Source organism: Cryptomeria japonica, chromosome 9 (assembly GCF_030272615.1).
Source record: "Cryptomeria japonica chromosome 9, Sugi_1.0, whole genome shotgun sequence".
Lineage (NCBI taxonomy): Eukaryota > Viridiplantae > Streptophyta > Pinopsida > Cupressales > Cupressaceae > Cryptomeria > Cryptomeria japonica.
The window spans coordinates 347,251,431-347,274,850 of record NC_081413.1 but is presented as its reverse complement, the minus strand read 5'-3'; positions in this window follow the sequence as shown (position 1 = coordinate 347,274,850).

Below are 23,420 nucleotides of genomic sequence, written 5' to 3'. Positions count from 1 at the left end.
AATTTGTCGCCCTTCCACAAAACCACTATGCTCCTTAGAGATAACAATCCCCAGACACTGCTTCAATTTGTCCGCAATCACTTTAGATATGATCTTATACGTCACATTGCAGAGAGAGATAGGTCGGAATTGGCCTAACCGGTCAGCCCCCTCACATGTGGGGCTAAGAGCAATGAAAGTTGCATTCAATGCCCTAAGCATCTGCTTATTCCTTTGAGACTCCTGGACAACCTCCAACAGATCTAATTTGATAATATCCCAGAATTCTTGGAAGAATTCAATTGGGAACCCATCCGGTCCAGGAGCTTTTCCTTTCCTCATGTGAAAGACAACCCTTTCCAGCTCTTCCATCAAAATAGGACACAAAAGCTTCTCATTCATCTCCCTTGTGACCAGAGAGGGAATGCAAGCAAGAACCTGATTCTCCGCCACCACTTCCCTCTGTGAGTCCTCCCTGAAGAGGGTCTGGAAAAAATGTAGCGACTCCCTCGAAATCTCCTGCAGGGATAGGCACTGCTCACCTCTATCGTTAACCAGAATAGGGATGGAGTTTCCATGTCTTCTTGCTTTCACTGAGTTGAAGAAGAAAGCAGTGTTCTTGTCCCCCTCCTTCAGCCAATCAATACGAGCTCTCTGCTTCCAATAAATTTCTTCCCTAAGCTCCCATTCCTCAACCACCTTGAGAGCCCTGTCCTCCTCCCTAAGCAAGTCCCCAGACAACCCATGCTCTCTGATTTCACTGGTGATCCCATTCAGCATGCTCTAAGCAGCTTCCTTAGCATGAAAGATGTTCCCGAAACCCTGACGGTTCCACCGCTTAAGCTGAAGCTTAACAAATTGCAGCTACTTGGTAAAAGAGTACATAGCTGTGCCAAAGGCCGGCCTCCCTTCCTCCAGAATATTTTATTATTAAATTATAAATAAAAAAATAATTGTCTTAATAATGCAGCTAAATGTCGAATACTTGGAATCTCAAGGATCCCTTATAAATTTGAATTGTAATGACTACAACAATATTATAATTTCCCCTTTTTCCTCTTTCCCCTTTTTTGTTTATACTTCTAGCTGAGGCTTTAAGCAGGTCCATTTTTGATGCTAGATCTTCAGGCTTGTGGAATGGTATTAAAATTGATGGATATCCTTCTTCGCAATCCCATTGTCTTTTTGCGGATGATACTCTTCTTTTTGGTTTAGCCTCTTTAGCAGAGGCTAGAGTTATCAAAAAGATCATTGATGACTACTCTTCCTTTTTTGGGCAAAAAGTTAATAGTCTGAAATCAAAGGTGTTCTTTCTAAATGTTTCCCCTCTGGTTAAGAAAAGGCTAACTCAATTTTGGGGTTTTCAAGTGGGTTCCTTCCCTTGTAAGTACTTAGGCATTCCTTTTTTTGTTGGCTTGGATAAGGCTATATTCTGGGTTAAAGTGGTCCATGCGATATCTTCCAGAATCTCTTCCTAGAATCATAAATGGCTCACTTTAGCTAGTAAGATTCTTTGATTAAGTAAATACTTAATGCTATTCCTACATATTTGATGTCTATTTTGAAAACTCCCCCCAAGGTTGTTTAGGATCTCAAGGTGTCTTTAAGATCCTTTCTTTGGAATGATAACACTGGGGGTAAAAAGAAGCTTCCTCTCTTAGCTTGGGATAAGGTTTGTATTCCTAAGGAGTTGGGGGGTTCGGGTATCAGAGATTTAGTTTTTTAGAATCAAGCCTTGGGGGCTAAACTCATCTGGAAACTATATATGGATCCTTCTAGTAAATGGGCTTCCATTATGTTTGCTAAGTATTTGAGGGGGGCTCCTAGAGAAAGGATATTCATAGCCTCATCTCTCCTGAAAGGATCAACTTTTTGGAATTTTATTGTTAGTTGTAGATCGGTTATCCTCCCACATCTCTCTTGGGTAGTCCACAATGGGAAGAAGGCTCGGTTTTGGGATGAAGTTTGGAATGGTCATGCTGCCTTATCTTGCATTCGGGATTGGTCTCCTTTGTCTGATATCCTTTCTGGTCTTTGGGAAATGTTTGTTGCTGACCATGTTGACATTGATACCTCGGGTCCTTACCCTGTGTCTCAATGGAAGTCTATTGATTTTCTGCCCATTAGTAAAGACCTCAGAGTTGCTTTTGAAATAGAGCTTGAGAAATGATTTCTTGTGTTTCAAGATCGAGATGATGTTTTGGTTTGGAATAAGCGTGCCTCGAGTTCTTATTCAGTAAAGGAGGGATACAAGACCTTGTCTCATTCCTCTTCTTCCTCCCCTTGGCCTTCTCAGCTCTTTTGGCACTCGGCTTGTCTTCCTAAAGCTAGTTCTTTTGCTTGGCTTGCAGTGCAAGATAGAGTTCTCACTGGGATGAGATTAGATAGGCTTGGGATTACTGCGGTTTTTCCTTGTGTGTTTTGTGGCTACCATATGGAATCCATGGATCATGTGTTTTTGCATTGCCCGTTTTCTTTGGATTGTTGGTACTGGTTGTTTAGTATGCTTGGTTGGTCTTCTGCCATTGGTCCTGATTTACTATCTCATTTTTTGGCTTGGCCTTTGTTGTACTCATCTTCATTTTATTCCTCTCTCTGGGTTGTGGCTCCTTCTACTATCATTTGGAACATTTGGCTGGAGAGGAACTCTAGGATTTTTAAGCATAAATCAACTTCATTAGGGGATGTGCTTGATAGGATCCAATCCTCCATTTTTGAGGTGGTGCTTTCTTATATTTACAAAAACTTGAATCATTTGTGTTCCTTTTCTCATTGGGATAATTGTGTAACATGGAAATGGATGTCACTTCGAGTCATTCCATCTCACGGGGCTATAGTGTTTGGCTTATCCTCTCTTGCCAAACGTAGGCTAGCTAAATGGACTCCTCCCCCCCAATTCTCATTTAAATTAAATTTTGATGGGGCTGCTAAGGGTAATCTGGGGAAGTCGGGGATTGGGGTTGTCCTCTTTGATCATAATTCTATAATTGTTAAAGTTGTGGGTAAATTTATTGGTGTCGGCTCTAACAATTCTGTTGAATTTCATGCGTTATCTTTTGGTCTTGATCTTGCCATCTCTTTGGGCATTAAGGATATTATCATTGAAGGGGATTCAATGTTGGTCTTTCAGTCGGTCTCTGCTAAGAAATATGTTTCTTGGCACTTACAGTACATGTTAGAACGAATTCTAGCACAATTGAAGTGTTTTTCTACCTTTACTATATCTCATTGTTATAGGGAAATAAATGTTATTATAGACTATCTGGCTAACAGGGTTGTTGTTGAATGTGCTGAGTATCTGGAAGTCTCCCCTCGAGATATTCCCGCTTCTTGCATTAGTATCCTTTATTAAGTTTGATTGATTGTGGTTTGTGGCCTTCATCACACTCCTTGTTGGTTGTGGATTTTCTTTCGTGTATTACATCAGGGAGGGTGTTGTCTGGCCTTGTGGCAATATTTTTATTGGTGGCATACTCAGTAAGTATTTCCTCATTGATCAAGGAGGGTTTTGGTGCTACATCCATTTGGTTTGTACCCTATCTATTGGGTTGGACTAGCTCATGTTATCAGTTGACCCTTGCTTGGTAGGTTGAGTCTTTGAGTTGGTTTTCATGGGGTGAAGCTTCCTTATCCTCAGTGCATTTTGGTGGATGGTAATTTTCTTTGTTGTTGATATTCTTGAACATGCTGGGTGCCTGAACTTTATTTGTGCGATGATTTCTATCTGGTAGATTGAACTTTTTTGGCTAATCATAGTGTGGATACTCGGGCTCTATCTGGTCAATATTTGTTTCCTTGCTCGTTCTCTATTATGAGTTGGCATATTTTTATCATTTGATCTGCAAATTGGTTGTTTTGATTTGGTAATCATGTTGTGATGAGATTGTGTAGGATGATTTCGGTTAATCATTGCTTGGTAGTATCCCAGTTTGTCATCTACTTGCATGATTGTGTAATGATGACTGCTATGAGTTGGCATATTTTTATTATTTGATCTGCAGATTAATTGTTTCGATTTGATAATCATTCGGTGGTGAGCTTCTGTAGGATGGTTTTGGTTAATCATTATTTGGTAGCTTTCATTATCCCATCTTGTTGTCTGCTTGCATGATTGTGTAATGATGTTCGGTTGTGCTTCGTTCACTCCTCTGGCAAGTGGATTTGTTTATCATGTTTTGGTATGTTGGTTCCTGCACATTCTGTGTGGTATCGTGCTTGGCCTTGGATGCATTATGATTATATTTCATTTGGTTTGGCTTATATACAAGCTCTGCTTGTTCTCTTCTCATGTTTTTCTCTCTGTATTCTGGCGGTTGTTCTCATAAGATAAGATGTTCTGCTTCATTCGAAAGGCATTGTTAAGGCTTGGAAGTTGGTGGCTATCTTCGAGGTCTTGGAACTTGCAAATGGTTTGGTATATGTGATGGTTTCTCATCTTCCTGCTATTATCTTGGCTTCTTCTATGGGTTATTCATTGGCTTGGCCTCATTGTGGTTCCTCTGGGTCTACAACATCCCCTCTTGCTTCTTCTTTGGATTATTTTGTGTTTGCTCACGATGTTTGTCTTGGCAGGTTCTCTTGTAGTGATTTCTCTTCTTGTTCTTGGTCTCACATTAATCAGTTGATTGGAGAAATGTGCTTTATAGGCAGGAGTGGCACGTGATCAAATTTTTGGCTGATCCTTCTATTTTTTGGATGGATGTTGTTCTTCCTGATGTTTCACAATGACAATTTACTCTTGTATGCCTCTTATGGCAACTTCTTTTATATCTAATAAAATTTTTATGTAATTTGGGAGGGTTTTGGTGGAATGTGTCCAAGGGGCCTTTGTAATGGGTAGGTAGGCTTGTGTATTTTGAGCAATACTGAAGGATTTTCTTACTGGTTCTTTCCCTTCAGTGCTCCTTGAACCAAACACCTTATAATATATATATATATATATAATCTAGTGGTTTACCCACTTTTATCAAAAATAAATTAAAAAAATTACAATTTAATCATCACATTTTGTCATGAACTACTAATATCTTTTAATTTTAACTTAAATAAAAATCAATTATATATAAATTGAAACTCAATTTTCTAATTTTAACTTGTTTGAACTGTCATAAGAAAACAATCCAAATTCACGAGCACACTAGTCCAACATGAATTCAAATCTACTATGCACAATGAGTGGAGGAATTGATTTATGATAAGTTAAAGCACACCACATTTCTCATTAATGAAACTAATGATGAAGGTTATGGTAATGTTATGAATGATTTAGATTCTAACCATAAGGATAATGTGTAGGAATATATTTCAAATTAAATTTATAGTGAACTTGTCATTGTGAATAAAATTCACAAGTTGATAAGAAAGACCTAACTCTTATCAAGAAAATAAAATAGTTATTTGTTACTTAGATATATGTATCATATTCACATATATAAATTTTTTATTTTCCTATCCATATAATATTTTTATTGTAGAGACTTTTATAAATTTCATTCATACAAATATATATAGATACAATCTATAAAATGTATCATAGTACAAATAATATAATCTTAATGAACTGATTTGTATTCTCTTTTATAATATCTTTCCAAAGATTTTTATATGATACCATTTTCCTAAAAAAAAAATTGACATGATATAATACTATTTTTCTTAAAATTTTGATTATAATAGCTAATGGAATATCATTAGAAATTCGAGCTTATCTTTTATAGGAGCTTACTCTAAGTAATTAAGGGACAAAGAGATTGTTCAACACGTGAAAGAGTTGTACTTGGGTAGATAATAGGTCTATGGTTTGAACCTATTTGCTCTTTACTTGGCTAAAACATGTACTTCTGTCCTAATTACTTCCATATCTTATTTTTTCTATAAGTTTAATCTTGCCTCTATAATTTTATGTGTGGCATCTCTGTTTTTTCCAGAGTATAAAATGACATGTTAACACACAACTTTCCATTTATTTAGAATCTCCACTCGAGATAAATTCATCCAATGTATGTAGATTTCTATTACACTAAAAGATTATGATTATTATAAATATATATTCTATGATGTTGATATGTTTTGATAATGATTAAATATCTTTTAATTTATAACTTTTCAAATCAATTTTATAACTCAATTTTTTGATTTAATCTTTTTAATGATAATAAGAAAATAAATACGTAGAGAAGTTTGCAAACACATATTAAATCCAACTGTCAAGTTATGTCATTCCAAATAAGTTAGTAACTCAAAACTTTTACAGCTGGAAAGAAAGGGAGGCAGGAAGAGTAAAGCTCCTTTAGAGATTGTTTGTAGACTAAGTCTTTAATTTTTTGAAAAGAAAAGGGCAGCCATGACAATTTTGAGTCTATCATTGTCATGGATTTGTTTTTAGGGTGAATACATATTTTAAGATTAGTGGTGCGATTTGTGGAAGGTAGAGGAGAAAGATGATAAATCTTCCAAAGGTATTGCTTCACATTTCACTATTTATTCTCTTCTTACGACGTTCTTTGCAACAAACATTCAAACGAATGAATATTTTATGTGATTTGCTCGTGGAGGGGAAAATTTTGTATATTTGGAAATGGACTGGAACTCATTACTCGTATGATGAATATGAGAAGCTTGTACTTCATAGGTATGTTTTGTTGGCCTTTTCCCCACCATTGCAAAGAGTAGGCGGAGATAATATGAATTACAACAAAGAATTTGAGTTTTGCACCGTAAGTAGTGTTCACCACGGTTGTGATAGACTTGAACAAAACATTGATTTCTGTCGATGAAAGAATACACCATTTCCTTTTTACTTACTGCCAAGAAAGCACCATTTTTTTCACAAAAGCAACTTAACGGGTAAGACAATAAACTATTTCACTGGCTTTCTCAAGTACTAAAGTCTATAGGCTAATTACTTCCTATGCTTTGAATAGATTACCAAAGCCAATAACTAATTATTTGTCAATGGTGAGTGTATATCTATATTTTTTTTAAATTATGTAAACTATGTCGGAGGTTTTCTTCCTAGTTCTTTCCTGCCGGTATACTCTATTGAACCAAGTTTTATGTAATTTTTATAGTTAATGATGGGTTTAGTAGCTTGGCCACTTCTATAATAAAAAAATTAATTATTACCCCTAACAAAATTTTACTCTAAAACCATAGTAATAATAATTTCAAAGAATAATTATAACTGATGTTGAGTTTTAGATACATTATCTAACTGGACTTAATGTCTTGGGCAAGGCCAGAGGTTTTCTCCTCTCTGCTCTTTCCTATCGGCGCCTGCACTGAGCAGAGAATGTAATCTTTGTTTATAATTTAATAAAATATTTTGGCTTCGACATTTTACTGATTAAAAAATAATAATTTCAAAGAATATTTATAATTTAATTAAAACTTTGAATAGATTACCAAAAGACAATAATTGACTATTTGTCAATGGTGAATGTAAATAAGGTACTTATATTTTTTTAAAAATCATATAAACTATGTAGAACTTCAAAGATATCAATAAGAATCAAAGCAATTGAAATAAAAATTGTAAAAATCATCACCCCTAACAAAATTTTACTCTACAACCATAGTAATAATAATTTCAAAGAATATTTATAATTTAATTAACACGATGATTGATATTATACATTATAGTAATGAAAATTTAAAGTATTAAAATATAAAATAAAATAAATTCTATTTCAAAAACAAATTTAATTACTATAATACTTTAAAAATATATTTTTTTAACTTTTCATTGTTAATGTTTTGGAAAAAATATCAAATATTTTTTTAAATATAACTAAAAAATATTACAAACTAAAAAAAGTAAACACAAGCCAATGCTTTTTAATAAAGGCTTAATGTTTTTTTGTTTTCTATTTAAGCCACAAAAACTCTAGAAAATATTAAACACAACCTTTTAGTTAGTTGATCGCAAAATGGAACTCCAAAAAAATAGAGAAATGTGATTAAAATAAGTTACCGCAAAGTTTAAAAAGGGAGTTAATGATTAGAGCAAATTCTATTTACCTTGTCCCTGGCTTCCAAACACCCCGAATTTTGATTATAGCTATGACCTCCAAATCTAAAAAGATAATTAAGAATGGTTTGCATAATTGTGACAATTATATTCCAAAGTGTTTGGAGTTCATACTATTTTAAACATTGTTACGACTGTTAATATGAGATTGATAAATCGTTGATCTCAAATTGTTAAAAATGTTTTCTGAAGAAAAAAATAGTGTTTATTATTAGAAATAAATAATGTTGAACCTTTGCATACTTAATTGTTGAAGAAACCTATTGGAATACAAAATCTAATCCTTAGATAATGTTAAGATGATACAACTGAAAAATGTCATGTCTTGTGAAAATGAACTCCTACGCAGGTTACTCTAAATCCCTACTACATAAATAGGGAATTTGTTAAAAAAATGAATTTTGTGGTGTTGATTAAAATTAATAATACTGTTAATTTTTTCTCCCTTATAAATATTGTTTTCCAATAAGGAAAGGAAAATCATTGATGCCTAGCAATTATTGGTTTTTGGTAATCTCATGAGAATTCAATACATTGTCATTAACCTCCCCTAGTATATCAATGGTTTGATAAATTCCTTGTGTATAATGTCTTTGCATTTCTTTTGTGCTCCCTGATTCTACTCGTTTGAAACTGAATGGTCATCTTCATTTTCACATTTTTCCTGTAAACTCCGCTCTTGTGTCATTTTCTAATGACAAGGCATGAAACACTTTTGACACAACAACTAAATAAAAAATTTCATTTCTATGAAATATTACATCAAATATTTTGACATCTTATACATGTAAATATTATTCTATACTCTATTAAGAAAAATAATGAGGTTCCATGTTCAAACCGTGATTGAGGAAAAATAGATGCAACACTTGATATAGCGTGAATCAGTAACTATTATCCAATTTGTATTTTAAATGACAAATTGTATTACTAGGGGGGTATGTTTAAAAAAAATTAATGTTTGTCTTAAGTTTTGGTCTCATGTCCATAAATGCATGCAAAATCTCATGAAATGAACTTTTAAGAGTTTACTTCATGGCTATGAAGTCTAAAAAGAGGCACTTTGAGTTTTATTGCTAATTTTTTTGAGGAAAATGGAGCCTTTTCCTATTTTTTTTCTTGAAGAAGTTGAAATCAAGAGAGTTTTCATGTGAGCAAAAGAGAAAAATAGGTTTCAAGCTTTTAGGAGGGAAAGAAAGCATTCTTCACACCTCCCTTTATGCATTAAAAAAAATTAAAGGCTAAACTAAAGAAAGCAAGGTTTTCACGGGTTCATTCATGAGTTTGACCCTAATTTGCAGCAAAAGAACAACTCCTACAGTCACCAACAAGGGTTTCATGGATTTTCTTTTTAGGTTTTCAAAGTGTTTGCATGGAAATCCTTAAGTTTTGGAGAAGAAAACATCTTTGGGCTGCATGTAACCAGTTGTTACATGATTACAAAGGCATGAGAAGAATATTTGTGGAGGGATTCATGTTTTACAAAGGCATTTATGAGATTGAGAGAATGAAAGAATGGATCACATTCAAGGGAGTAATCATGTTTTAATCATATCTTGAAAAATACAAACTAGGTTTTCGTAATTTTTGGACAACAAGAAGAAAAAACTAAAATAAGAAAATCCAATAAATTTCATGCAAACTCGGTTCGTTTTTTTGAAGAAAAAATCACTAGTCCTAATAGAGGTGTCATCAGTCTAAAAGGGGTAGTTTCGAGACTTGTAAGGACATTTTGACAAATGTAAGGTGTGCCTATTGGATAGGTATGCATTCAAGCATCTGTTTTAAGCCTTAATGACTCGGTTTATGATAGTTATAAGGGTTTATATGATTTAAAATTGATTCAATCCGGCCCCAAGAAGATTGAGGACAAAAAGGACAGTTGTTTCAACATAAGGAGAGCATCCAGGGGGAGTTAGTGAGTTGTCCAAGTGATGAAGCAGATATAGTAGCTGATTGAAGATATTTTCTAGCCATTTGCAATTATTTAGGAGTAGATTTAGTAATCTAATCAATAGGATAGTGGTTAGGAAAGACTTTTCTAAGTTTCTTCATCAAGATACCTTTTTGGAGCACGTATCAAGCCGAGGAAGTAGGGAAAAGGGAGTTGGACAACCAAGAAGATGGACATCAAGTAAACAACTTCTTCTTTCTTCACATTAAATGCAAAGTAATGATGTAATCGTTGCTTCTATCTATAAAGAACAACTTATTTCATGTCAAAAAGTTAGTTCTTTCTTTCTTTTTGCTCAATATTGTAGCTCTTAACTCTCTCTAGGCCTAAAGTATAGACTTGTAACTCATTTGTAATCACTTAATGATTGTTGTAGCATTGTATTTCAGATTCTCAAAGTAATATAGAATCATTCTCTCGATTTGTACTAATGTAAGAAGTTTCTTTCCCAATAAAAGATCAATATTTTTCCTTCACACGGGATTTTTCATGTTGTGTTGATATTTTTATGAATGCACTCATACGTGGTTTGTGCAACCAAACTACTATTTGTAGTAAAGCAATGGACCCAGACAAAAGGCCTGTAAAACAAACATAGCCAAAGCAAGAAAAAATATTAAAAAGGTAAGTACATTACTTCATTGCCATTCAAATTATAATTGTACCCAATTCCCCAATTAACAACATCTATTTCTATTTTCTACAAATCAAAACTAAAAACTGCACTCTATATCGATTGAAGACCTAAATGCTAGAAAAACAAGAAACAATTTTGAGGGTGAAGTGCTTGTAGTTTATAAAGTGACACTAGAAAAAGTCAACAAAACTTGTGAGGTTCTATGTGCAGACCTCAAGATTCAAAAGTGAAAATGGAAATCACACTAAATGTGCCTACTAATGTGGTCCAACAATATGAAGACAAGATTATCCCAGGATCAAGAATTTTTATAACAGGATTTGAAATTGCTCCAAGGATAGATTACAATCATGGAGACTGCAAGTACATATTGATTTTGAAACCATTAAGTGTAGTAGAAACAACACCAAGTATTTGTCAACAATACAACTTCATTCTGAGTACCACTATCAAACAATTGCTCACAAGCATAAATGAATATCCTATTGGAACAATAGGTGCTCTAGTTGTTGCAACCAAGAAAAAAGTTTCTCAATACACCATTGATATCAAATATGGTCATAGTGACATGGACAAAGCACATGTACAAATTTGTCTTCAAACTATCCCCTAATCTACTTTACACCTCCTTCGCTTCCATCATCCTCTTAATTTTTCATTCTTCTTTTACAAAAATTAATTTTGTCATTGATAAACAGTTAGAACTACATCCAATTTGAGCACAACAATACTTGGCAATTGGCAAACAACTATTAAAGAGAAATTAAATCCCCACATTGCTCAAAAACATTGTTAAAAAGACAGATAAATGAAACACACTCCGCACAAGCCTATCCATAATGATCTGCAAGTTGAATGATAGAAGAACAATAGAAAGACTCAATGCACTCCTATAATCAACATTTCATGCAATGATTTCCAAGCTCTTCTACTCTTAAATTTATAGATAGGTTCCTTTCCATCAATAACACTTTAACATGTTTTGTAGGTTGATGGTGTGTTAAAGGTGGCAAATCCTCTTTCCGGTCCATTTAATGCATACTGACCCAAATGCAACTATGAATTTGATGACTGTGAAATGCTGGTAGAGGAAACTACACATTGCACTATATGTGACAAAGATGCCACTTATAAATATTCTCTTCATCTTAAAACAATCGTCATAACTAATGACAAACAAACAATCCATTGTTCTACTGACAAATCCATCATACAATAAATTTTGCCTAGTCTCCATAACATGGGTTATGAAGACTACATTAAAGACAAATCGAAAAAAAATATTCATGCTACAAGACTTTACGGACATAGGGCACTTCACATTGAACCAAAACAATACCATCACCCATGCTACACGCCTTGACAAATAATCAACAAATGCTACTAAAGGTAAATATGACACTTTTGCAAAGACTTCTTATACTGCACATATTTCAATACATTATCACATATAATATAATACCAATTTTGTTACAACAATCCTAATACAAATTTTGTAGGCACAAGATCATCCAATAAAAAATAATGGTGCATTCATCTCGTTGTATTCAGACTTTGCTCGGATTTTCATTTACAAAATCATATTGTTCAATACTAGTCTACAAAATAGAAATCAAAACTCGTCTCTTTTGTGTTGATGCAACAAACATACATACTTAACTACTCTATGGTGATTGAGCAACTCAGTCAACTATTTTGTTTCAAATGGTACTACTATTGATACATGTGTATGACTTTTGCACTTATGTTTCAAACTTAATTTGATTAATGATGTCCATAACTTATTTCATTATTATTGTTTTGTTGAGTCCACCAAATATCAAATATGATTTTTTAGTTCACTTTCAATAGTGAACCAAAACATCAGTATTTAATAAGAAAGATGGCTATCTGCTCTACTTGCACTTTTTAAGTTCTCCAATTTTGAGTCATGTTCCTAAACTGACATCTGATGTCGAGACACTAAACTAGCTTTATGAATATGGATAGCAATGATAGTGTAAATATATTCCAAACAACACATAATTTTTAGTCTGTTATATGCTCTATTATATTATGAATGAATAATTGTGATGCTAGTAATTGCTAATTAATAATCACGATGCTAGACTGCAAGGCATGCAAGGAGCTTATTGTTGCTAATGTTTACATTGATTATTTAAACATGAATCATAAGAAATAAAGACTATATTGACCATTATTGGGTACTATATGATGACAATTTTAGTGCTTCTATGTAATCCCTCTGATAAAGGTTTTTGGTTTTATATATTTACCTTTTCATCTCTCCATCTTCCTCTCTCATTATCTCCCCCTTTCTATCTCCATTTCTCCATCTCTTTCTCTCTCCCCTCTTCTATTAACACTAGCATACCTATCTTTAGAGAAATATGTGTAAAGTATGTTGAGAAATATCTTTGATTTAAGCTTAAATTTTAAACAAGTGTATGCAATCCTTATTGAATTATAACTCTTTTCAAATAGTAAGCTTAAGTGCAAAATTTTAGATTGTGTATTAATTAAAGTATATTTGATTGAGCAGTTTGCAAATGAAAATATTGGAAGTGTTTCTAGAAATGGTAATTGCATTGAACTCATAACTATGTTTTTTACATTACTAATTTTTTAAGGCTTTGAGTGTTTTTTCTTCTTGCAATTTTTTTTTTCATTCTTCATTGTTAGGGTTAGATTTAGGGTTAGGGTTTAATTGAGTTTCATTTTCAATATACATCAATATAGATCACAATGATGGTGAATCTAAAAATTCATCCAGCATGGGAATATATTTTGGAAAGACAAATACTCTAAACCTTAGATTAGATAAGCTTGATAATGATACTATTATTATATTATTTTTATAAAAACATAATATTAATAAATTCCTCCTCATTAATAATTTAATAATGGTTAGGGTTGAATTAGGTTTGGGTTAGTGTTCACTTTGGTTTATTATTAGGGTTAGGGTTCAATTTGATTTAGTGTTTGGGTTAGGTTTAGGGTTCAATTAGGTTCATGTTTATGGTTAGGGTTCAGTTTGGTTTAGTGATATGGTTAGGAATAGGATTAAAGGGTTTAAGTTAGTTTTATTTTCAATACACAATTATATAATGTTAATATATTTAGTTTAGGGTTAGGGTTCGATTTGCTTTGATGTTAGGATTAGGATTCAATTTGTTGTAGGTTTAAAATTCAATTTGATTTAAGGGTTTATTTTGGTTTAATATCCGGGTAAGAGTTCAAATTAGTCTAATGTCCAATTAGGTTTTGGGTTTAGGTTTAATTTTATTTAAAATTATGACTATGGTTCAATTTGGCTTACTTTATGGTTTAGGGTAGAGTTTGACTTAGGGGTTAGGGTTAGGGTACCATCTAGTTTAATATTCAATTAGAATTAGGATTAGGGTTCAATTTGTTATAGCATTAGGGTTGATTTTGGTATAGGGTTAGGGTTGAATTTGGTATAGCGTTGGGCTTCAATTTGGTTTAGGGTTCAATTAGGTTTAAAATTACCATTCAATTTAATTTAAGGTTATGGTTTATTTTATTTCAGTGTTAAGGGTACACTTCAATTTGGTTTAGGTTTGAACTAGCTTTATGGTTAGGGTTCAATTTTCCTTAGAGTTAGGGTTATGGTTCAATTTTCCTTAGAGTTAGGGTTATGGTTCAATTTAGTTTAGGGTTCAATTAGTTTTTGACTATGGGGTTCAATTTAGTCTATGGTTAGGGTTTATTTTATTTTAATGTACAATTTGGTATAGGTTTTATGGTATAGGTTTAGGGCTCAATTAGGTTTACAATTAGCAATTTGGTTTACTATTAGGGTTCAATTTGGTTTATCACGAGGGTTTATTTCATTTTAGTGTTAGGGATATGGTAAAATTTGGTTTAGGTTTAGGGTTCAATTTTGTTTAGACTTGGAGTTATGGTTCAATTTGATTTAAAGTTCAATTAGTTTTATTTAATTTGGTTGACTATCGGGGTTTAATTTGGTGTATGGCTAGGGCTTATTTTATTTTAATATTAGGGGTGGAGGTCAATTTGGCTTAGGGTTTAGACTTATGGTTTAATTTGGTTTAGTGCTAGGGTTCAATATGATTTAAAATAAGGTTTATTTTCATTTGCTACTAAGGTTAGAGTTCAATTTTGTTTAATGTTCAATCTGATTTAATGTTAGGGTTTAAAGTTTGATTTAGTTTCAGTTTAGGGTTCAATTTGTTTTATTTTTAGGTTTGTAATTCAATTTTGGTCTAGGATTAGGGTTGCAATTCAATTCGGTTTAGTGTCCGGGTTTGATTTGGTTTGGTGTTATAGTTAGGTTTCAACATGGTTTAGGATTTCAATTCGATTTGGTTTATTGTTAGGGTCTAATTTGGTTTAGTTTTATGCTTAGGGTTCAAGTTGGTTTAGGTTTAAGGTTCAATTTTGTTTAAGAGTTTATTTAGGTTTAATATTAAATTAGGTTAAATTTAGGTTTAATTGGATTTAGAATTACGGTTAATGTTAGGGGTTAAGATAACATTTTACATGCAATATTTATTTTTAATTAGTTTTCACATTTAATTATTAAAGCTACTTGTGTTGTACACTTATGCAAATATTTATAATTAATAAATTTTAAGTTTTTAACATATTAAATTGAAGTTTATAAAATAATTTTAAAGAAAGCATACTAAATATCTAAAAATAGTAAAAGCTAAATCTATTTAGAATTCTAAATTCAATTTAAAACAATCCCATTTAAAAAAAAATCAATGCAAGCACATTAAAAGATTAAAAAATAGTAAAAGCAAGAAATATTTAGATTTTAAATTCAATTAAAACAAAAAATGATGTGCATGTCCACAATTTAAGATAGCAATTTACTTGCAATATTTATTTTCAATTAATTTTCACATTTAATACACAAATTATTTATATTGTACAATCATGCAAATATTTATAATTAATTAATTGTAATTTTTTAACACATCAAATTGAAGTTTCTAAAATAATTTTAAAGAAAGCACACTAAAAATTTAAAAATAGTAAAAGCAAAATCTATTTAGACTTTTCAATTCAATTTAAAGCAATTGCATTTTAAAAATTGTTAAAACAAGCACATTAAATATTAAAAAATAATAAAAACAAAAAATATTAAGATTTCAAATTCAACAAAAACAAAATCTCATAATAAAAAATATAGCAATATTTTTTTTTAATTAATTTTCACTTTTAATTAAAGAAATAGTTTTGATTAATTAAAAACAGGTTTTTGAAAGGAACCCTAAACCTTGTTACAAAGCAGGATAAAGATAAAGCATAAAAGAGGCATATAACAATAGTGCCTGATCACCCACACATAGAACAGTTCCCAGTCAAAACAAAAAGGGAACACAAGACAAAGGAAGCAACACTAGACAACCAAAGGAAAGCACAAAGATAGCACAAGGACAATTAAATGTTTCTCATAAGTTCTTCAACATGAACCACCATCTGCTTCATTTGAAACAAATAGTTCTATAATCATTAATGTTGATTTTAAAAAATTATATCAAAACTAAGACTCGTATTTTTGAATTAGATTGCAAAAACCATGCTCCTAATTAAAATCTTATAAATACAATTATCTTTTAAGAAAACATCTTTAATCTAAACTACTATAAAATTAAAAAACCAAAAAAATCTAATCCATCAAAATTATAAATTAAAAAACATATTCGAATTATATACAATTACAACAAATTAGGCCAACAACCTTCTAAAATAAAAAACTAAGGTTAGTTCGAGTTAACACAAAACAATCTATTATTACCTCAACATGATATGCAAATTAGTTGAACAAATATTTTGGAATAATAAAGAGAACTCAAGAGAATAGAATTATTTGATCTAACAATTTTATGACCTTACACAATTGCATGCACACAGAGAAAAAAATTGAGTAAATTTTAATAGTAAGAGTAAAATTTATATTCAACATTTGTGTTTTTACAAATTGTTAAGCATTTTACCTCATAGACTCACATGCACTTAAATGTGTTGGTCTCCAATTTCTTTTTCATATCTAAAATCTCATAATAACGAAAGTATTGTTAAGATCATCGCAAGTGATAATGCAAAAGCCAAAATCATTTTCTTTTTATGACAATAAACGAATAATCACAAAAGCTATAACCCTACCTCAAATCAACATGGTCTCAACAAACAAAGCATAATAACCAATTAATAAAAAACCACAAGTGCTCTAAAGAACAAAAAAATAGAGAAAAGTAAGTTGCTCTTTATACATAGATAAGAGAAAAATCACAAAAAAGTTGCTCTTTATACACATATAAGAGAAAAATCACAAATTAAATTATCACCAAAAAGTAGCACTATAATTTTGTTACTTGGTGGAATGATTATCTCTAAGTTGCCCCTACCAGTGAGTTAAAAATGAGCATATAAACTTAGCTACTTCATGAAGAAGTTGAGAAATACAACTTTAGAGATCCCAAGAACACCTACAAGCAAAATACTTGTCACAAGAGAAGAATGGAGACAACAAAAAAAAATGGCTCTGAAGAAAAAGATTATTATTGAGAGAGGGAATCATGAAAAAGTACAATACAATCCTTATAAAAGGATATTAGCAACCCTAAAGGTGTGCAACCCTAAAGAAACCCTAAAGGGATAATGTGTATTTAATATTTATAGAATAATTATTAAATACCTACAATATTATTAAATGCCTAAGTTTAGCTTAAGTGTAGAGGATAATAGACTAATAATTAAATAAATAATTATTAGCTAATACATGATAACTCTAACAGCCCCCCTTAAGATTAACTTAGGGAGTAGCTAAAAACAACTAAGGACTAAAAAATGCATGAAAGTAACAATGGGTCTCGACAACTAGGCCTAATGAGGTACCCAAGTACAAAAGATCTCTATAAAGAGGAGAAATAGAGAAAACCTCATGGGAAAAAACTTTACTCCAAAAAGAGATGAAGGCTAGTGAAGGATTGAAGAAGCCTCCAAACTAGAGAATGTTCTAGAAAATAGGAACAAAGGATGAACATGAAGAACACCACTGGAGCATGAAGCTAAAAACACTGTCAAGAATAATTGTTGATCTGAAGAACCTCCACTGAAATAGAAGATAATCAGGTAGAGAAGACTGCAATTTGCATGCGTACCCTCAAATAACACTACTCGAATCAGATGACAAACAAAGGCAAACAACTGAACTCGAAGATACAAATGGCAAAAACACCAAAGTCTGAAGAGCTGATCAATCGAAGATGGAAGGTTGCCTCCAAAAATAGGAATGAAAGAGTGTCCATATGGTAAATGATCCATCTCATTGAAATGCATAGGTAACCAGCCACTGCATCCGCCTAGTACATAGGAACAAATACTAAATACATAGCTCACTCCAATGAAACAAGGAAGCATTAGAACCAATAACCAACAGGAGAAACCCCCCATAATGCTGACAAGGGAGAGGTGGCAGGTACATTGAAACTAAATGCCTAGAAAAACTGCATGACGAAGAACCAAGAACATCGAGAGTGCAACAGAAAGTACAAACACATATAAAGACTAATGTCATAGAAGGAACACTCACTTGACACACATCATGAGGATAATGTCGTGGAAGGAACACTCACGTGACAAAGGTAGATGGCAAACAAAGGCAAACATCAAACCCCCCATGGCACTTTATAATGGAGTGTGAGTACAATAAGGCACAAGATGTGCAAGATCCCAAGCATGCAAGGCATAGTGGCACTTTATCTCAATGCGTTTGCAAAAAGGAAAATGCTTACAAAATGATGTATACAATGCTCAAAGAAGACAAAAGGCTGGAAATACATGAAGAATAGCCAAAAACAAGTCATCCCATGCAAACGAGAAGCTTCCACGATGTCATATGTCCAAGTAATTCACCAGAGTGTGAAAACACAAAAAATAAAATAAAATGTGCCTGGAGCAAAATCTGGAAAAAGTGCATGGATGGCTGTGAAGAGCTTTGAAACACCATCCCAAAGCCACTGGAATCGCGAAAAAACAAAGGAACCAGTGAAAAGATATGAGCGCCGAACTGAAAATAGAACCTCTGACTTTAAATGGCTATAGAATGTACCAACAGAAAAACCAGGTGATGAAACTCACAAATCTAGAAAGTAGAAGAAACCAGCTTTCCAACGATATTTCGTTTGCCAAAAAATGATATCGTATGCCCAAGTTATGGCCAAATGAAAAAAAACACCTCTTTAGGGCACAAAGAGGGTTCAAAGGGGCCATGCATAACTGTCTGTATCACTGACGTCATGCTGATGTCAATAGAATATTCTAAGAATATTCCTTTCCCACTGGAAAAAAAAACTGTTGTCTGAAAAAAAAAGTCGAAAAAATTTGGCGGTTGCTGGAAAAACGTCGGTTGGAAAAGTCACCGACATAGGAAAAAGCCGTCGGTTTTGGAATTGGCACCGGTGCCGGGAAAGGGCTGTTGGAGGCATTGACGAAGCGGATGGGAGGCCAGAGGGCGAAGGGCGGAAGGCATGTTGGCGGCAATGGCTGGAAGGGGACCCAAGGCGGTTGGAGGGAGCGTTGGCGGCGGTGGTCGAAAGGGCAGTTTAATGACGTGCCTAGGCCTAATTATTAGCTAATACATGATAACTCTAACACTTCACAATATATTGCATATGCAAACATACACATACAATGATTTATACTCTTATTGTATTAATTTGTTTGATGGAATATGGAAACTCATTAAGGATGGAAACTTTATCTAATGGAATATGAAAACTTGCCAATTTTGCCATGGATAAGCAAGATAATCTAGAATTAAAATGAAAAAAAAAACAAATTAATAATAATAAAATAAAAATTAATTAATAACTTGAGTTGGCCTAGTGGTGGAGAACTTATGCTCTTGAAAGAGAGGTCACAAGTTCAAATCCCACAAGGGGGTAGGGTATGTACACCTTATCGGCTTTGGCCTATTACCTATCAAAAATAATAATATTACTTTTGTTTACGAGTGTCATTGTATGACTCTCAGATTAATTATTTATGATAATTAATATTAAGATTAAATTATTAAAATCATAAATTAAAAATAAATAAAATCTAATGTGAAATTTCAAATCCAATTTTTACTATACATAGTGAAAATTAGAAACAAATCAAATCTAGTATAAATTTTTTAATCCAATATGATATCAAATGTTCTAAATAGAAACATGCCCATATCACTACTTTCTTTATTATTATTTTATTTTTCTTACATGAAATATGAAATTAAAAACAAAACAAAATAAAAATTAATTAAAAGTAATAATATTGCTTTTGTTTACCTATGGTGTACTAATGTAATTATATTATGATAATTAATATTAAGACTAAATTATTAAAACATAAATTAAAAATAAATCCAATCCAATGTGAAATTTAAAATCCAATTTTTTCTATAGTGAAAATTCGAAACAAATCAAAGCCAATATGAAATCAAATGTTCTAAATAGAAACATGTCCATATTTCTACTTTTTTTATTATTATTATTAGATTTTCGTTTTTATTTAACACGCAGTAGAAAAAAAATCAAAAGTGATAGTTATTATAGACGGATGTCAATTTTAATCAAAATAATTTTTATTAACGAACATTCTTCAATCCATTATGTGAGTGTAATATGCCTCCCGCATAATTATTGGCAAGATCTTGATCCATTGTGTCCTTTTTAGTACTTGCCGTAGGCAATACTATTGCATTCACTTAAGCCCAATTAATCGATTTTTTGCACCAATCAAAAGTGATTATTATTTTTGTTTTCAAAATAAACTTAATTTTAATAAAGCTGAGATTTATATTCTTAAACTGGAATTTATTTATGTATAATATGATTGGATGAAAAAATTGGTGTTATAGGAGCAAATTTATAGGAATGATAGATTTTATAGGCCTTTTTAAGATTTCTTTATATTTAAAAAATAAATGTCCATTTTAAATAACTTTTTTAATTTTAATCATAAATTTAAATACTTTTCATCTAGTCATTAAGACATCCTCTAATTCCCCTAAGAAATGACTCCATATCAATTTTTTGCACAATTTCCCCGCCATCTTCTTTGACTCTGCTACATCCAGCACTACAGGTGAGCCTCAGAGGGGTATCCATGTTATTTTGTCACTACAAAAAAGTAATTCCTTACATCTATGTCTCCAATCTTCAAATAAAGTCTCACTATTGCCACCACTAGTCTATTCACACACATTTCTCTCAAAAACACCAAACCAATATTCGTTTCCCATGCACCCTCATCACCTCAAATCTACCCACTATTAAGGAAATGTGATGATGTCCACCTTATGAAATGGAAATGCCACACACATGATGACTAAGCTACCAACACCTATCCTATCGCTAATTTGGCCAGATCATCAATCATTGCATTCCCCTCACAAAAAAATGTGTTAATTTGAAGTCCTTTGTTTTTTGCTCGGTAATAATTGTGATTTTATTGCTCAAAATAAAGTAAGTACATAAGTTTAAAGCTCAAGAACCTCCAATCCACCAAATCAAAATTGCCTTTACGATTTCTACCCAAACCACCCCAACAACAAAACAAATTCATCTGTAGTTACATTCATGATCAACTGCATAAAAAAAATACTCAAAAAACCCCAACATACATTTATCTACAGAGTTAGCCATACCCGTAATAACTGTTATTTCCCATAAACATCAAAAACTAAAGAGATGCGGGTTACATTGCAGAGTTCATACGAAATATAAACTAGACATAAACTAAACACATCACACCTCGATAAACAGACAATCAAAAAAGGAAATTTGTAGTTGAATCATCCCCTGCGAGAGGAGCACGCCACACCATCGAGACTGGAGCCAACCTTAGCCTTCCTCGGATGAAGAACACGCCTTCCTGCTTCTGCCTCCTCTACCTTTGCTTGCTCGATCACCACTTCCAGCTCCTTAATCTCAATCAATAGCTTTAGAGCTTCCTAGCCCCATCATGCCTCCAAATTGTGGTGGTATTTACACTGTCCTCATGCCCATCTCAGAAATGGTTTGATGACCTGCTTTATACCTTCACCTTCATGCTTTATTCCTTCCCTAATGTTGAAACCAACTCTTGAGACTGCCCATTCAAGCAGTAAATCCAATTCACCTAGGTAGGCAACAGGAACTAAGGCTTCCATCACATGCTTCACCATCCCTCTATTGTCACCGCTCTACAATCCCCAAGTCATCACTAACGAATAAACATCCATTCTGGTCTTATAACGGTGCTTGATGCCCTCAAAAGCACTTCCCACAATCAGATAAATATAGGGTACCAACTATTCATCCCCAAAATTAAAAAAAAATCTCCACCCTATGGGCAGTCAACTCTCCATGAAATAGGCAAAGCTGTTTCTGTGTCTTGAGAGTGAAATTTGCTTCCATCTCTCACCCCTGCTCACAAAAACACCACCGCCACCTCTTTGCAATACCACCACCACACTCAGATTATGCTTTAAACCCTTCACTTCCGTTTCCTGCTTTGTTTGCGCATTAATTGGCATGAAGAAAGTAGTTAAATCTCCCTTTAACTCGACTCACACTCCCTCTTTAAGACTCCGTGCGACATTAAAATAGCATCGCCTTCCATACCATCCATCAACCACTTTCATACTCTTCACAATCTCGGGGATCTCAAAGCTGCTTTCAACTGACATCATCACCTTGTCTGTTAATCTTCAAAATTTAGTTGTCTCATGTCTTCAATTATAACTTCACCAATTTCATTAAAACCCAACACCCATTTTGATAAGACATTTGCTTCCATATTACCCATCCTTTTAATATTGCTAATTCTAAAATCTTCAAAATTATTTAAGTCTTCCACAATGTTGAGAATGGAGTTTTGTAGATGCCACACATCAATCGATCCCTTCATGATTGCGTGTATGATCACCAACGGATCACCTTCAAGATGTAATTCCCTCACCCCCATCTGCTGACAAAATCTTTCTGCCATCAACGCTACATGTACTTCCACTACATTATTAGTCCCAGATTCAAGTTTTTTCACCCCTAGAAACAAAACCTCACCAAACCAATCCCTTACAATGAATCCTGCCCCTAACGAACCTAGATTACCCTTTGAGGCATCATCATTGAAGTCCTAAAATTTTATTATCAACTCTCAAATTCGTTTTAGCCACTTATTGAGTTTCCAATTAGGTGTTTGTTTTTGGTAGATCACATTAACAATGATGAGAGAGTTGCCTTCAAGATATAAACGCTTAACTTTAAGATCAAAGTCACATTTTATTCCTAGGAGAGTAACATAAAATTCAACATTGTTATTTATCATCACTTATAAGAATTCAATTTTTTTGCTTAACACTATGCTATTGTGGTCCCTAGCCACACAACTTGACCCACTATTCCTAGGATTGCCCTTTGAGGCACTATCAAAATTAACTTTCACCCATCCTACCTTTGACGTAGACCAAATTACTCCTAACCTTAGACTCAAAGGAATGCCAACCTTTTGAGCCCCATGAACGAGGTAATTTATTATTATAATTATAATTATATAGATTTATTAATTAAATTAAGGCATTTTCTTAAGAAATATGTATATTCTCACTATAATGTGTGATTTATAGTTAATATTACATAAATATAATTTTGAAATAACAATAATTCAAAATTATAATAATTAAGAATTACAATAAATATTTTTATTACAATACTATGAAGACAAATACCGACCACTACGTGACACTTGTTAAGAGTTATACCTAATATTACATAAATATAATTTTAAAATGTTTAAGA